Raw genomic sequence first — 18081 nt, forward strand, 5'->3', positions numbered from 1 at the left:
TTTTTAAACTATAGCTGTGTATTCACTTACCCCTTTGTAGCACAAAAATGTAGTTTTTCTCATTACGGAACTGTCCATCCTCATCCTCAACATGTTGCTTCCAATCTAGATTGATTGTAGATCCTACTGTCCAGATGGATGGGTGGGTGGTTACTTGATATGTGTTTGAAAATTCTCTTCTAGATTAGACAATGAGTTTGAAAAGCATCCCCTCACGGTCTTGGTATAATACGTCTCCCCACAATGTCATTGGGGAGATGGTGGGACCACCTACATCTGTTTTTAAATGGACATTGTGTGGTATAAAGCAGAACCGATCTTCAATGGGTTTTCATTTCCAGAATGAAAGCAGTTTGTCAAGAAGTGCTTTCAGGGGTAAAAACTGCCAAAGGTCTAGAGTGTGTGTGGACTAGATAGAAAAAAGACAATCCGTCTGCATTGACGCTAGAATAAAATGTTGTGTGCATGCATCTTAAGTGCCTTTGGGGATGCTGGAAGAGGAAATGTCACTTGGCTCCAGAGATGACATCTACGCCAGGCAATACGTGCTGCACATGCTTCAGTCTTCGTTCCCTTCATGGAAGGAAGAACTGGGCTTTTCCTGGACTCACCTTGAAGCATGGAAAATGAGTGGGTCGTAATATGCATAATATGTTGCAGTACTAATACACTGCAATCTACACAATCTAAATGTGTGTTTTTGACTTCTGATAAATGGCTTTGGAAAAGAAAGATTGCAGGTCATATTGTGTAATCCAGACTACTACAGCACTTTGTGTTAAAGACTGCGAAAATCCAGTTCCAACCAAACCTGCCTTTATTGATCTGAAACCCAGATGCATTAACACTTTGCATAGTGAAAGCATACATGCTTTTTCACTTGGTATGAACTGTCAACCATAGAACATGAGCCATTGCCATGTGATGGAGGGTGAAGCTGTGATGAGCAGATTTCCTGTTCAGATTTACAGCTGCTGTTGTGGCTTCTTGTGCATTATTGGAATATTTATGTTCCAAATAAGGGTGCAAGGGTGCATAAGTCCCAAGCCCTATAAAATCACCATATCGCGGGCAGTCTCCCAAATACTTTCTCCAACTGCAGAAATGAGTGTGGAGTTTAGAGCTAGAGATAAAATGGGTCAGAGATGTAACGCAACATTTTTGCCCTCTTCCCCTCTAAATTCTGGATGCTCCTGTTCTGTTGCACCATCCTTGCAGTTGCTTTGAACAAGGAGGAAGAAGGGAAGGAATGGCAACTGAGTTTTTGAGCTGCAAATGAAGCAACCCTGCAGTAAAATGCATTATAGTGACTATAATTGTGCTGCTAGTCACAATGGCTATGTTTTACCTCCAGAGCTGGAGGCAGTATGTCTCTGACTACCAGGTGCTGGCATTTGCAAGTGAGGAGAGTACTGCTGAACTCATGTTCTGTGTGCAAAGTTGTCATAGGTATCTGGTTGGCCTCTGTGAGAACAGAATGCTGGAGTAGATGGGCCTCTATCCTGAGCCAGAGGGGCTGCTTTTACATGGAAAACTGGGGTGGGGCCCTCCAGGTGTTGATCAACTTCCATCAGCCCAAGCCAGCATGACCAATGATCAGGGAAGATGGGAGCTATAGTCCAGCAACACTGGGAGGGCCACAGGTTAGCCATCCCTGGTATCAGGAAAAAACATTCATCTGGTGGATGAAATGGAGCAAAAACTAGCAAATGGAACTGAACACAGGCAAAAAGGTGTGAGTGAAAGAAGGCACCCAAGCATCATAGGTGCTCCTGGAGCTGGTGTCTTTGCAGGATGGATGTGAATTTGTCAGTTGGTTTTACATTGTGGAGTAACCTGGACTAAGGGAAAGTCTTACAGCCCTGGATCAGTAGGTGAAAACAAAGCTAAGCAATCTAATTACAGTTTAAAAATTAACACCTCCGTAGCGATTCGGATAATTTTGGATGAGATGATTCTACAGGCCTTATTCTTGGGAGGAAGAGGGTAGGTAAAACATCCCATTATTAACTGAGTCACCTGGAAGCAGCATAAATTTTACACTAAAAGAGATTAAGAAAGGATTCAATATTGTGTGCATTGTATACTCTACCCAGCTAACCTCTAAGCCCTGAAAACAAGTGAAATATTGAACAAGCTGATGGTGTGTGCAAGGATATGTTGATAGGACTTGTTGATTAATAGCTCCCTTTCTTATAGTTGAAGAAGCACAATGCTTGCTCAGTAAAGAGTACTGCTTCTGCCTAGGATATTTTAATGCTCACTTCAGAAACTCATTGGGTAGATGGAAATAAAATCAATTTATGTGCCATACTATAAAAGCTAAGGCTGCAAATCTTGAACCTGGTGACTGGAAGGCATTTTACTGTGTCGTGCCTGTTAGCTTTGTTGCTGCTTGCTGACCACAGCTAATTTTTTCTTAATGGTGATTGCAGTTAGAATGTTTAACTCTATTTACAAGACATACAATGTATGCAGAATATCCCCCTTAATTTGGTCATTGATTAGGCAGCCATCTCAAGAGAAACAGATCTACTCGATGCAAAGTTTTGTAAACTGCAAAGTGGGGCTTCTTTAGAATGAGTAAATACATGGATGATGCTCAAAGTACAGGTAACAATATTCAACGGGTTGGATCGAGACTTAGACTGCAATCCAATACATGTCTACTCAGAAGTAAGCTCCATTGGGTTCAAGGCGACTTACTCCAAGGTAAGTGTGTATTGGATTGCAGCCTTAGTCATATTTGGAGTAACCCACTGAAATCTGTGGGACTTAGTCAAGTCCTGTTGATTTAAATGGGTCTACCTGGAGTATGACTAAGATTGGATCCAATCCAATGATCATGAGAAAGCCAACAAATAGTGATTTACATAACTCCTTCTCAGAGCCAGCAAGTTCGTGTGATCACAGTAAGCCACGTGTGAACTGTGCCACTGTACTGCTATTTTTGTATTCAAATTTGGATGTTGTTTTGATAAGAGCAAACACTTATAAAACAATTAAATAGATCACCCTCACTCTTCTGATTTTTAGTAAGCAAATGGCCAAACAAGAACATGGTTATAAAATCATTAGTAATTGAAAAACAAAACCAGGTTTAAGAGTGGCTGATATCATGGCAAATAAAAAAATCTGATAGAAAAATCTCCATGTAAACTATTCTAGCTGTACACCCATATTGATTTTGAAGTTGTTAAATATGAAGTTTTGTTAAAGAGAAGTGCAGTTTAAAGTGATAGTTTTCAGTGGTTTAAAACAACTGAAGAAAGAATTAATAAACTTTATAAAAAATGGACTTTTAGAGCAATAGCCAATTATGGAAGCATCAAAGAAGGCAACTTCACTTTTTATATTTCTTTCCTGAACAATGTCTTGGGCTAGCAAATGTTCCCATAAACAAACTTTACTGTTCACTTCTTATTTATTTGATGACGCTTTTATAATATATAAAGAAGCTTCTGGGGAGGCAAGTATGATAAGTGTAGGAAGAAATGCATAGGGACAAGAAAGATTGGACTCACCCTACAGGCAATAGAAGTGAGCTCTGCCATTGCAACATGTGTACATATTGTCGGAAGGCAGAGCTGGGGTCCCAATCCCGGGGAGCTGGATCCCGGAGAGTTGGGAGAAGAGTATTCGGATGGATGGCAGAGGGAAGGGGGAGGAACTTCCCTCCTTTGGAGCGAAGACGAAACAGAGGAACTGCCAGTGATAAGGTCGCTTAGCAACGGGGAGCCTGAGCCCTCCCTGGACATTCTCACGCCTCCCCCTCTTTCAGGCTCAGAGCAAGAGGGGGAAGAGGGAGGGCTGCTCACAGCCGAAAAGCGGGGAGGCAGTTTACCATCAGCCCCTCCCCTATCCCCCATCCTGGAATCGGAAACTTCAGAAGAGGAGGGGGTGATGCTTCCCCCCTCACCGCGCACACGCAGACAGCTGAAAAGACAGGAGAGAAGGGGGGGAAGGCGGGCAGTACCTGAGGGGCAGTTAAGGAGGAGCGAAAGATTGCGCGCCCGTTTGGCCCCTTCTTAAAGAACAGGCGGGAAGAAGTCCCTTGCTCTGTCAACTTTCTCCCAATGCCGCAGGACCTGTATCCCTGTATTGCTTCATGAGAAAATGCAGTCTTTGTTTGGACATTACCCTAATAAAACACGAATTAACTACAATCGTTGGTCTGGTTCCTGAGTCACATCCTGGGCCTGACAGCTTGACAGAGCCACCTAAATCACCCTCAACACTCTCTTCACTTGACTGGGACAAGATGTCAAAGGGAGCAGCGGGGGGGACGAACCCCACTTCTGAGACGGAAGAAGTGGAACTCCTGAGGACTAAGGTAGCTGATTTGCAGACGGATGTTCAAGCCCTGCTAGCAGCAGTCAAGGCGCTGAAGACGGATAATCAAACCTTGAAGGCCACGATAGACCAGATGCGAACAGCCCCTCCAGCTGCCGTAGTAAAGGTTCCCATTGGATTGCCCCCAAAATACGCGGGACAAAGTGATCAGTTGGCAACCTTCGTGGCTCAATGTGAGTTATATCTGGATGTCAGGCACACGGAATTTCCAGACGATGGGGCTAAAGTAGCTTTCGTGATTAGCCTCCTGGAGGGAGAAGCTGCAAAATGGGTGACTCCGTATCTCGTGAGAAAGGATACTGTCTTAGGAAGGTACAGAGGATTTATACAGGAGACGACCGAGATGTTTCAAGACCCGCAAAGGGCTGAAACAGTAGTGCGGCAACTAGGCGCTCTGAAGCAAGCTAAAGGGACTGTTTCCGAGTACACTAACGCTTTTAAAATTCTGTCCCAGGAAACTGGTTACAATGACGCCGCCCTGATGTTTATGTACTGGAGTGGATTAAATGCTGAAATCCTGGATGAGTTGGCCAGGACCTCCCCCCCCGCTGACCTACCAGGGCTCATCTGGCTATGCCTACAGATAGATCACCGGATGGAAGGAAGGCGCCTGGAAAGGAAGCAGGAGGTCCCGAGATACTCAGCCTCGGCATCCCGCAACAAGACCCTTCCCACTACAGGGATGGCAGGTAATGCAACTGAGGGACAGGGAGGGGCTAGGCCAAGACTGTCGGAAGAAGAAAAGGAAAGACGACGCCGGGAACGTTTATGCTTTTATTGTTCAAAGCCGGGCCATGTGGCCAGAGACTGTGGACTGAAAGGGGGGAAAGCCGAGCCGTCGGGAAACTAGAACACCCAGTCCACGTGCAGGCCGGTGGACTGGGGGCAGCGTTGTATAAAGGCCCCCCAACGATCCAACCTCCCTCAAAGGGGGTGTTGGTCTTGCCTATTCGGATTACAACTTCCAGAGGAGTGGTGTTTAATTCCACTGCCTTAATTGACAGTGGAGCCTCCACAAATTTTATTGATGCAAAGTTAGTCAAGCGTCATGGAATTTCCCGGTGGAAACTGGACGCTCCCCTAGCTGTGGAGACTATTGATGGGAGACCCCTGAAGTCAGGAGGGGTGACACAAGCCACGGAGGAAGTGAAACTTCAAATCCCTGGGCACGAAGAGTTCATTTCGCTATACGTGTCAGATCTCTCGAACTTTGAGGTGATTCTGGGAATGCCCTGGCTAGCAAAGCATGAACCCACAATAAGTTGGAAGGAGGCGGTGGTGTGGTTCACCTCACAGTATTGCCAGGAGAACTGTCAACCTGAAGGAATCAAGAACACCTTAGCGGGGGCAGTGCAAGAGATCGAGCAAGTGACCCTGCCGCCAAAGTATGAAGAATTCAAAGATGTGTTTGATGAAAAAGAGGCAGAGACTTTACCCCCCCACCGCCCTTACGACTGTGCGATTGATCTAGTGCCAGGAGCCAGCATCCCATCAGGTAGAATCTACTCTCTCACAGAGAATGAGAGGGAGGCCCTGAAGGAATTCCTGGATAAAAACCTGAGGCGAGGATTCATACGCCCCTCACAATCCCCTGCTGGAGCGCCACTATTGTTTGTGAAAAAGAAGGGGGGGAACTCAGACCCTGTAACGACTATCACGCATTGAACCAGATCACCATCCCCAACAGCTACCCGCTGCCCCTGATCTCAGAGTTGCTGGACCGACTGCGCTCTGCAAAAATCTTCACAAAGTTGGATTTGAGAGGAGCGTACAATCTGATCAGAATGAAGGAGGGAGATGAATGGAAAACAGGACTCTTGACCGCTTACGGACAGTATGAATACCTGGTCATGCCGTTCGGGCTTTGTGGAAGGTCAGGAATTTTTCAAAAATTCATGAACGACGTGTTTAGAGACTTGTTGGACACGTATGTAATCTGTTACTTAGATGATATCCTGGTGTTCTCAAAGAACCAGGAAGACCATGACCAGCATGTGAAGACGGTGTTGAAGAGACTGAGAGAAAATCACCTGTATGCTAAATTAGAGAAATGTGGATTTGACCTCAAGTCTCTAGACTTCCGTGGATATCGAATCTCAGTGGAAGGCGTGGAGATGGACCCAGGGAAAGTAAGCTGCATATTGGACTGGGGCCAACCTGTCACCAAAAAGGATGTACAACGGTTTTTGGGGTTTGCCAATTATTACAGAAAGTTCATTCCAGGGTTTTCCAAATTAACAGCTCCTCTGACTAACTGTTTAAGGGGGAAGAAGAAGTTTCAATGGACAGAGAACGCCACCGAGGCCTTTGAGGAGCTGAAGAGAAGGTTTGCTACTGAGCCCATTCTGCGCTTTGCTGATCCGAACCGCCCTTTCGTAGTGGAAGCAGATGCTTCAGATTTTGCCATCGGGGGGGTCCTGCTACAATTAGACCAAGAAGGGAAGGAGCTGCACCCCTGTGCATACTTCTCTCGAAAGTTAAAGCCTGCAGAGAAGAACTACACAGTTTGGGAGAAGGAGCTGCTGGCCATCAAGGACTCTTTTGAAAACTGGAGACAATACCTAGAGGGGACCTCTCATCGAATTGAAGTGCGCTCCGACCACAAGAATCTTGAAAGCCTCCAAACCGCCAGAAAGCTGAACCAGAGACCGATAAGATGGTCCCAGTTCTTCACTAGGTTTAACTTCCAGATTACTTACCATGCCCAAGCCAAAAACCAGAGAGCAGATGCCTTATCCAGACAGCCACAATACAAAGAAAGTGAATCCGAGGACCAGCCTCAGTATGTAATCCCGCCAGAGAAATTAACGTTGGGAGTATGCCAGCCTTCATGGGAAGAGGAACTCAAAAAGGCACAACAAGAAGATGCAGACATGCTAAAATATCAGCAGGAGACGGGACAAGGTCAAGACTCAGAAGTAACCTTTCACTGGAGAAATGGACTGTTATGGTTCAAAACCGCCAGATATGTGCCAGAAGGGGAATTAAGGCTCAGAATCCTACGCCAGTGTCATGATTCCATCACAGCGGGACACTTTGGGATTTACAAGACCATTCAGAACGTGGCCAAGGACTTCTGGTGGCCTAAAATGCGTCGGGATATTGAGAGTTATGTAAAGTCCTGCTCTGTCTGTCTGCGGACAAAAACACAAACAGGGACACCAGCAGGACTGTTACAACCGTTGCCTGTCCCACACGAACCCTAGAAGGACCTCTCCATGGATTTTATAACTGATCTACCCAAGTCCCAAGGAATGACAGCCATCTTAGTAGTGGTGGATCTACTTACCAAAATGGCACACTTTCTTCCTTGTGCAGGGGCCTTAGAGGCTAAAGAAACGGCCAAGTTATTCATAAAAGAAGTCTACCGGCTGCATGGATTGCCAAACAGCGTAGTCTCAGACCGAGGAACTCAGTTCACAGCCAAATTTTGGAGAGCAATGTGGAAACAGTTGCAGACGGAATTAAAACTCTCCTCCGCCCATCACCCCCAGACAGATGGGCAGACGGAACGCTTGAACGCCGTTTTGGAAAGATATTTATGAAGTTATGTGTCCTATCAACAGACTGACTGGGTATCATATTTGCATTTTGCAGAGTTCGCCTACAACAATTCTCTGCACTCCAGCACTCAACAAACCCCGTTCTTCACTAATTATGGATTCCATCCTAAAGTCTTTCCAAGCAGCTCAGAAGGAATGCTGGTACCGGCAGCTGAGAACTTCCTTAAGGAATTGCAAGCGGCGCAACAGACACTGAAACAGCAGTTAAACGAAGCCAAAACGGAGTACAAGCGAGTTGCTGACCTGCACAGGAAGGAGGGGCCCCCCCTTCAACCGGGAGACCAGGTATGGCTGTCCACCCGCTTCCTCCAGATGCCGGGCAAATGTAGAAAATTACAAGACAAGAGGGTGGGTCCTTTCGAAATAGAAACTCAAATCAATCCCATGGCGTACCGACTGAAGCTGCCTGACACGTTTAAAATACATCCTGTGTTCCATCGATCCCTCTTAACGAAAGCCGCCCCTCCCAGTGAGTTACGGCCGGAGGAACCTCCCGGAGCTCCACTCCTGGTAAATGAGCAGCTTGAGTTTGAAGTTGAGGAGATCTTAGATTCCAGGATCAGACGCCACAAGCTGCAGTACTTGATTCACTGGAAAGGCTATGGGGTGGCTGACAGATCATGGGAAGATGCAGCTGATGTGCATGCTCCAGAATCGGTAAAACTTTTCCATCAACGTTTTCCCCACCGTCCCAAGCCAGACAAGGGGAGGGGGGCACAGCCTGGGAGGGGGGATGGTGTCGGAAGGCAGAGCTGGGGTCCCAATCCCGGGGAGCTGGATCCCGGAGAGTTGGGAGAAGAGTATTCGGATGGATGGCAGAGGGAAGGGGGAGGAACTTCCCCCCTTTGGAGCGAAGACAAAACAGAGGAACTGCCAGTGATAAGGTCGCTTAGCAACGGGGAGCCTGAGCCCTCCCTGGACATTCTCATGCCTCCCCCTCTTTCAGGCTCAGAGCAAGAGGGGGAAGAGGGAGGGCTGCTCACAGCCGAAAAGCGGGGAGGCAGTTTACCATCAGCCCCTCCCCTATCCCCCATCCTGGAATCGGAAACTTCAGAAGAGGAGGGGGTGATGCTTCCCCCCTCACCGCGCACACGCAGACAGCTGAAAAGACAGGAGAGAAGGGGGGAAGGCGGGCAGTACCTGAGGGGCAGTTAAGGAGGAGCGAAAGATTGCGCGCCCGTTTGGCCCCTTCTTAAAGAACAGGCGGGAAGAAGTCCCTTGCTCTGTCAACTTTCTCCCAATGCCGCAGGACCTGTATCCCTGTATTGCTTCATGAGAAAACGCAGTCTTTGTTTGGACATTACCCTAATAAAACACGAATTAACTACAATCGTTGGTCTGGTTCCTGAGTCACATCCTGGGCCTGACACATATGCACATTTGTGTAGGAGGCCCAAAGTGTCTCTAATGGTCTTGAGCCATTTTTTGGTCCAACAGAAGTTTAGGCAGATTAGGCCAATTAGCAGGCATTCAGATGAAGATGTTGAGAAAAATAAAAATGTATTTCTTCACATCCCTGTAACTGCAGTCCACAAAGACTGGTTTACTTGAGATGCAGATACGTGCTATTAAAAATGATATGTTTTTCCCCAGACAGAAAACAGCCACAGAACGATTTGGTCATGCACATCCTGAAGAAGGAAAGATTTAAAACAGTGAAGGTGAGGACACTAATCATTTCCTGCAGTGATGCAAATTGACTTTCTCTTGCATAAGATGTGCTAAGTGGGGTTATCGTGTATCATTAATTTTATTTATCCTGTGGGTCAGGTTACTGTGACATCCCTTGATTGGTTTCTTTTCCCTTTTCATATCCAGTACAAGCACCTTGTCCTTACTTTTTCAAAGCTCTCCCTGATTATGCCCACACGGTCTTTCAGCTTCTGCTATATCCCTTCCTATGAACTCCACTCCTCTATTATTATTATTATTATATTAAATTTATTAGTTGCCCATCTGGCTGGTTTACCAGCCACTCTGGGCAACGTACCACATAAAAACATATAATTCACATTAAAACCTTAAAATTCCAACAATAACACTAAAACCTAACCCGCCCCAAAAGCCTGCCTGAAGAGCCAGGTTTCCAAGGTCGGGCGGAAGCTCATCATAGAGGGGGCATGGCAGATGTCATTTGGGAGTTCCACAGAGTGGATGCCACGATTGAAAAAGCCCTCTCCCTAGTTCTCACCAGTCTAGCTGTTTTAACTGTTGGGATAGAGAGAAGGCCTTTTGAGGCTGATCTTGTTGGGCGGCAACGTTGATGATGCTGGAGGCGCTCTTCCAGATAGACTGGGCCAGAACTGTGCAGGGTTTTAAAGGTCAAAACCAACACCTTGAATTGGGCCCGGAAAACAACCAGTAACCAGTGCAACCCCTGCAGCACTGGAGTGATGTGGTCTCGCCGGCAGCTACCCTTAATCAGGTGAGCCACCGCATTCTGTACCAGTTGCAGCTTCCGGACCGTTTTCAAGGGTAACCCCACATAGAGCACATTACAGTAGTCTAGGCGAGAGGAGACCAGGGCATGTACCACCAATGGGAGCAGATGGTTTGGAAGGTAGGGGCGCAGCCTTTGTATTAGATGGAGTTGATACAACGCCGGCCGGCTCACAGCCGAGACCTGAGCCTCCATGGACAGCTGGGAGTCAAGAATGACCCCCAGGCTGCGGACTTGGTCTTTCAGGCACAATTGTACCCCATTGAGCACCATGTTAACATCCCCCAACCTTCTCTTGTCTCCCACGAACAGTACCTCGGTTTTGTCAGGGTTCAGCTTCAGCTTATTCCTTCCCATCCAGCCACTCACTGACTCCAGGCACTTGGACAGGGTTTCCACAGCCAACCCCGGTGAAGACTTAAATGAGAGATAGAGCTGCATGTCATCTGCATACTGATGGCATTGCAGCCCACATCTCCTGATGATAGCTCCCAGAGGCTTTACGTAGACATTAAATAGCATCGGGGAGAGGATGGAACCCTGTGGCACCCCACAAGTGAGAAGCCATAGGACTGAAACCTCATCCCCCAGTGCCACCCTCTGGTACCTATCAGAGAGGAAGGAGCGGAACCACTGCAGTACAGTGCCCCCAATGCCCAGCCTCTCCAGGCAGTCCAGGAGGATGCCGTGGTCAACGGTATCAAAAGCCGCTGAGAGGTCCAGGAGGATGAGGAAGGTGCATTCGCCCCTATCCAACGCCCTCCTCATATCATCCACCAAGGCGACCAAGGCCGTTTCAGTCCCATGTCCAGGCCTGAAGCCGGATTGAAATAGATCAAGATAATCTGCTTCCTCCAAGTGTGCTTGCAACTGCTTTACCACCACCCACTCCACCACCTTGCCCAGAGTACTGTACCAGCCTTCCCCAACCTGGTGCCCAGGCCTGGTGCCAGTGGGCAGCCAGACTGCAGACTGGCTAAGGGTCCCTGCAGCTGGAGCTGGGCAAGTGTAGTTCCAGCTCTGTGATCTGTGCTAGCATTGGGTCATGGAATGCTGGCCTGGTGGCCTGGATTGCAGAGCAGGAGACTCTCTCCCAGGCAAAACCCCTGCCACCAGCATGGGCTGGCCACGCCACTTCCCATGTCACACTGCCATTGCTGGGGGCTTAAATAGACCTGGGCGCATCAGCGTATTAGTGTGCCGTGCTTGCCATTACCCAAGAACATGCCCCACCACCATTTTGGGCGATGGTAGGTGTTCGTACGCAGTGCACTAATGCTCTGGTGTGGCCAGACCCATTTAAACCCGCAGCGGCAGTAGTGCTGCTGTGTTGATACCGACACCTTTGAGGGCCTGCTGCAGCCTGGTGCTGGCCTGCTGGTGCCTTTCAGATGTTTTGGACTACAACTCCCTCCAGCCTCCACCATGCTGGATGTGACCGATAGGAATTATAGTCCAAAACATCTGGACAGCACCAGATTAGGGAAGGCTGCCTTATACCATCATCTGCCCAATGGTCTTTTCTTGCTGTCTATCACAGCTCCACCTTTTCTGTCTTGCTGCTCCTAATGTTTTGAAGCTCTTCCCCTCCTGCCCGCCCCTCCCGCCCCAATAGTATGGAATGCAACTTCTTTCTCTCTCTCTTTTCAAGTCCCTCCACAAGTCCTACTTTTTTGGTGTGGCGTCTTCCTAGTGCTACAACATTAACTGATGAATTGATCAGACTGACTGACTGACTGAGAACCGATTTGATCAATTGAAAAGGTGTCCCCAGCTATTTGGATAGCAGATCTTAAAATATTATTTAATAAAAGTATTTGGAAAAGTGCAAGCGGAGGTGTCATCTTAGAAGAATATTTCCTCCTCATTCTCACACGCAAGAGAGAGAGCAGCTTCCACGCTGCCTGCTGCGAAATGATCATGCCTCATCTAAATATCAAATAAATGAATATTTTGAAGATGGAAATATTTGTTAATCATATGTAAATAGATACAGATTCAGCCAACCAATAAACATGCATATAGTTGCATAGGAATAACACAATAGTTTTATACCTGTTACAATCAATTTAAGGTTACTTTATTAGGTGCTGACCTTACTTATCCTTGAATTCCTCAATCCTAGCTGCATCCAGAGGATGACTTCCCCACATTTATCACTTGCTTCCCTTCACTCTGTTCCTCTGTTCCTGTTACCAGAGTCAGACTGTAAACTCCTTAGGGGCAGACACCTTCCTATTTTTGCATATGAAATTCTGTAAGACATAATGTATGCTGGTGCTGTAGAATTAATGTGAGGTGCCCTTTAAATGTTAGCAGAAGTGTTTTTTCATGGATCCATTCTACAGTGCTTGGGTAATGTTGAAAAATCCATAGCTTCTTCTGCATAGGTATTTAGTATGCATTCTCCATGCCTCATTCACTACTGGGGTCTAGATGTTGTCATTGTTGCCTATTTGGTTTTTTAAAGTATAGTTTATTAGGGTTTTCACATTATTACGAAAGAACAGTACAATCCCTCATTCCCTCCCCATACCCCCTTCCCAGCTCCCCTACTTCCCTTTATCCGTTTCTTTTTCTTTACATACATTTTCATTTCTGATCTTCAGTTGTTTGACATGTTATGCAGTGTTCGGGTTCCTATGCTCAGATAAGGGATAAGATATATGACTGTCAGTGTTCTGCTGGGGTTCCAGATTAACGACCATTGAGTTGGAGAACTCTGCATTGCATTGCACCTCCTACTTCTTCTAACTGAAGGTTTTACTCTGAATAATTCCAGAAACGTGCTCCAAATCTCTTGGAAGCTTGTCTTTTTGTGTAGTTTATAGAGCAGAATTTCCTCATGGGTTGCTAAGTTGCAGACGGTCTGGTATCCAGTCTTCTACACTTGGTGTGATCTAGGCTTTCCAATGTTGAAGGACAATTTATTTGGCTGTTAGCATGGCTCAGTGAAACCATCCTTCTAGATCCATTATCTAGATCCATTCCAATCGGACTTCAGAACTGGACATGGAACTGAAACAGCCTTGGTCGCCCTGGTGGATGATATGAGGAGGGCGTTGGATAGGGGAGAATATACCTTCCTCGTCCTCCTCGATCTCTCAGCGGCTTTCGATACCGTCGACCACGGTATCCTTTTAGATTGCCTGGTGGGATTGGGAATAGGAGGCACCGTTTTACGGTGGCTCCGTTCCTATCTCTCAGACAGACATCAACGGGTGGCATTGGGGGATGAGGTTTCAGACCCTTGGCCTCTCAATTGTGGAGTGCCACAGGGTTCTATCCTCTCCCCCATGCTATTCAACATCTATGTAAAGCCGCTGGGGGCCATCATCAGGAGATTTGGGCTGCAGTGCCACCAATATGCGGATGACACTCAGCTCTATCTCTCATTTAAGTCCTCACCAGAGTTGGCTGTGGACACCATGTCCAAGTGCCTGGAATCCGTAAGTGGATGGATGGGAATAGGCTGAAACTAAACCCCGATAAGACCGAGGTCTTGCTCGTGGGAGACAAGAGAAGGTTAGGAGAAATAGACCTGGTGTTTAATGGGGTAAGATTACCCCTGAAAGACCAGGTCCGCAGCCTCGGGGTCATTCTTGACTCCCAACTGTCCATGGAGGCTCAGGTTTCAGCAGTGAGCCGGGCAGCTTGTTATCAATTACATCTGATAAGGAGGCTGCAACCCTACCTTCCTGTCCATCTGCTCCCACGGGTGATACATGCCCTGGTCTCCTCCCGCTTAGACTACTGTAATGCGCTCTACGTGGGGTTACCCTTGAAAACGGTCCGGAAATTACAACTGATACAGAATGCGGCGGCACGATTGATTAAGAACAGCCGTCGTCATGATCATATCACTCCGGTGTTAGTAGATCTACACTGGCTACCAGTTGTTTACCGGGCCCAATTCAAGGTGTTGGTGTTGACCTATAAAGCCCTATACGGTTTCGGCCCAGTTTATCTGAAGGAGCACCTCCAGCATCACCAATTATGCCGCCTGATGAGATCAGCCACACAAGACCTTCTCTCGGTCCCACCAGTTAAAACAGCGAGACTGGTGCGGACCAAAGAGAGGGCATTTTTGATTGTGGCCCCCGCCCTCTGGAATTCCCTTCCTTTCGACCTTCGCCATGCCCCCTCCCTGATAGGTTTCCGCCGAGCCTTGAAGACCTGGCTGTTCAGGCAGGCCTATGGGATCCCTGGGGTGGGTTAGCTTTTAATACTGTTATTAATCAGAATTGTAGTGTTTAGTCTAATTATTGATTGTGGCTCTCATTGTTTTATATTGTATTTTATTGTATTGATGTACGTTGCCTAGAGTGGCTGTTAATTCGGCCAGATAGGCGACTCATAAATAAAATTTTATTATTATTATTTATTATTCCGGGTCATTTGATAGCTCCCCCTGGGCAGGAATGTAGCCAGTTACTGTGTTGGTGTCTCCTATTGACAGGGATTGTCCAGAACCAAGTTAATCCTAGGCTTGTACTTCCTTCCAGAAGGGTTTAATTACTGGGCAGTTCCATAGCAGATGACTTAGATCTGCTTATGGCTCTTTGTATCTCCAGGGTGTAATGTGCTTAAATTGTCACCTATTTGTAATTCTGCTGCACTTTCCTATTACTGCTTCCATTTCCTTCCTTGCTGCAGAAAGTCCAACTTTTTTTGAGAAGAGCAGAAGAGCTGCACAGTTTCCACAGATATTTGCCCTTAGTGCTGCCCTTCCATCTTTTTGAAAGGCTACTCCCGATGACCTATTTATTGAACATTCATCCTGATTTGCTTGCACAAACCTTATGCTGAGGTTAGATTATATTCAGTTTTTATTGAGTATTCGTTCTGATATGCAGAGAGGTTATATGACAATGAACGTTCATCCTGATTTGCTTGCAGGTGTTTATATGTTTTTTCAGTTAATCATGTATGCATTTCCCTGTCACTTTCCTGACAGCAAAAAACCAAGTTTTTTTAAGAAAGTGGATTTGTTGTGCTAGAGCAACAGTGTGCTTTAATAGATTTGTGCAAAGAACAACTTTACTGGCCAATCTGCAAGCAAACACAACAATTAGCCTGTGAAAGGGATTGCCAGGTAACACAGCATGTAGTGCCATACGTTATTACTGAACGCACCCAGCTTGTTGTCAATTAATTTAACCTTTCACTGACAGGATTATCCTACATTAGTTTTGTCACTAATTTTATCAGGAATATAAAGAATTGCTTCAAATTGAATTCATGTCAGGTTTTATCCAAATAACATCTTGAATATAGCTTGGGCGTTGGGAAGGTAGGAAAAGTCTTATTAGATGAACACAAAAATTGTACCAGGAAAGTTATTGTCACTTTGCTGTGTTGCATTTCCAAGACGAATCCTGACCCCACTTTCCACCACTTCTTGTATTTTCCAGTACAAGTTTTTAAATGCTTATGCATCTTGTTATGCACACCTAGAATATTTTGCAAGACTAGGAGTTTACATTGCATTAATGCCAATAAGAAATTATTGTTACAGGTATTGATTGTATGAAAGGAGTAAAAGGAGAACCTTGAATGAATTCTTTCTTCCTTACATGGACATTAAATACATTAAGGTATGTTGCTGTGATCAGTCAACCCCTTTCCCCCTTATTATCTTGAAGAGAATGAATTAAACTGTTACTAGAAAGGAAGGCATGCATTTTTATTTTGGTCAAAGCTCACGTAGCTACTTTGAAAACAACTTGGAGCATTGATCTGTGTTTGGCAACTGGTGCTGCGTGATGTACCAGCTGAAGGCAGTGAGAGGAATTGTAATATACCTATATGATTTTCCTTCTTGTTGGGACAATGAAGGGAAAACCTTTTGACTGGCTACCCAACTTTTTTTTACTGGTGGCTGGGTTGATTTTTCTGTTGTGACTGTTACTTTAGGAGGACACAGGTGCTCTATAGGAAGAAAAAAGCGCAGGAGTAACTATTTTTCCATACACCTATTTGCATATATCCCTTCTTAGCATAGGCACAGGCAGCCCTGTAGCCAACCTTCCCTTTAGATAGGGCAGCCACATTTCTATGTGGGAAGAAATGCATAGCACCAGCCAGTCCCCTCGCTCACTTGTGGAAAGGACATGAGGGGCAGGCCAGGGAAAGGAAAAGGCAGTGACCATCCCCCCTCACTTCTCCTCCATCCAGAGAGCTTCCTAGGACGTAAGATTATAAGATTGCTAGGATGTAAGATTATAAAGTTCTAAGAGGGGAGAAAAAGGTTACAAGATGGCTAGGATCAGTTCCTGGTGAGTTTTACTCGCTGCAGTGCAGAATTTGGCAACACTAAAAGTAATAAATGTATTTTGGTCAGAAAGGAGTAAAGAAACATAGAATGCCTCTGAGCATCCTAAGAATTTCTGTAGGAGAGGTTCAATTAGAGTTCTACGTAAATCATGATAGAATGAACAGTATAGGAGAACATGGGTCACCGTTCTCCAGAGTCACAAGGACACTTATGTTCTCCAGAGTCACAAGGGCAATTTTTCGATATCTTCCTTCCATAACTGCTGAAGGGAGGACATTACATCCTTGGTCTTTTAGCAAAACCCACGACCTTTGTTTTTTGGTAATTTATTTTGGCAGTATTGAGCAAGAGCTCACAAGGCTCTCCTCAATCCTGTTGGTGACTGGGACATAATTACAGTGTTGTCAGCATATCATAGCACCGATTGGTGCCTGTGGGCTAGCTTTGGGGGATGTGCATTAAAGTAGTCAAGGGCTATGGGTAGAGAATTTATATAAAAGTTAATGGAGCTAGTATACATCCTTGCTTTACTCCTTTAGAAGTTAGAACAGGGCCTGAAAGAAGACCCTCTGAATCACACCTAATTTTTAAAAAGGTTCTTTCATGTAATTCATACATAAGGAGTAACAAGCGACGGTCCACTATGGAGGCCTCGAGTTTTTGCTAGAGCTTGTTTCTGGAGATGGAATCAAAGGTGGATTTAAGGTCAACAAAGGCTGCAAACAAATATGTTTTACGTTTACTGGTGTATTTCTCCACCAGGTGCTGCAAGATTAATGCCTGATCCATTGTGGATTGGCCTGCTCTGAATCCAGCCTGTTGATCAGCTAGAATATTGAAAATTCTCCACTACTTTAGTGTGAATTTCTCCTAATAACCACATTTTTGTAGGCAGTTTTGACTGTCACACGTTTTTGCAAGCAATTTCTTGTCATATGATGCATTTTTGTATGTTATTTTCACTCATATATCCATTTTTATGTACACTTTCCGCTAACATATGCATTTTTGTAAACATTGGTTGGTGAATTGCATGTCAAAATTCAAATATGTGCAAATTTCAAAGGGTGGCTGTGTTTTGGTTCTCATATAGTTACAGAAAATGCAAATTTTATAGATCCAGCTTGCAATGCAAACTGAATCTAATTTCTCACCCATCCCTACCTTCGAGTAATCAAGAAAAAAGAAGAAAAACTAGCCACTATGACTGTGAGTATAGCGAGTGCTTTATAAAGGGGTAAAGGGGTATCCAGATCACTTTATCTCTTTATTTCACCCTTTAGAAATAAGCAGCCAATCCTGCTCTACTCATTATAACTGCAGAATAAACAAACTTTTTCTTCTTACTGCAGGCAAACAAGTATGCTTTTTTATTGCTGACTGGGTAGACAGCATAACTGAAACTAAAAAGCAACTCTAGTGCAAGGGCTCCGTATAACAGGGAGAGA

At 45.6% G+C, this 18081-nt stretch overlaps 1 long non-coding RNA gene across 1 annotated transcript; it reads left to right on the plus strand.

The window, feature by feature from the left end:
- Positions 1-1649: 1649 nt before the first annotated feature.
- On the plus strand, positions 1650-15950 carry LOC133382901 (uncharacterized). Its single transcript, XR_009762121.1, has 3 exons — positions 1650-1986; positions 9510-9577; positions 15875-15950. It is a non-coding gene; the product is annotated as an uncharacterized LOC133382901 (long non-coding RNA).
- The last annotated feature ends 2131 nt before the right edge of the window (positions 15951-18081 follow it).

This window comes from Rhineura floridana, chromosome 4 (genome assembly GCF_030035675.1).
Source record: "Rhineura floridana isolate rRhiFlo1 chromosome 4, rRhiFlo1.hap2, whole genome shotgun sequence".
NCBI classification, from domain to species: domain Eukaryota; kingdom Metazoa; phylum Chordata; class Lepidosauria; order Squamata; family Rhineuridae; genus Rhineura; species Rhineura floridana.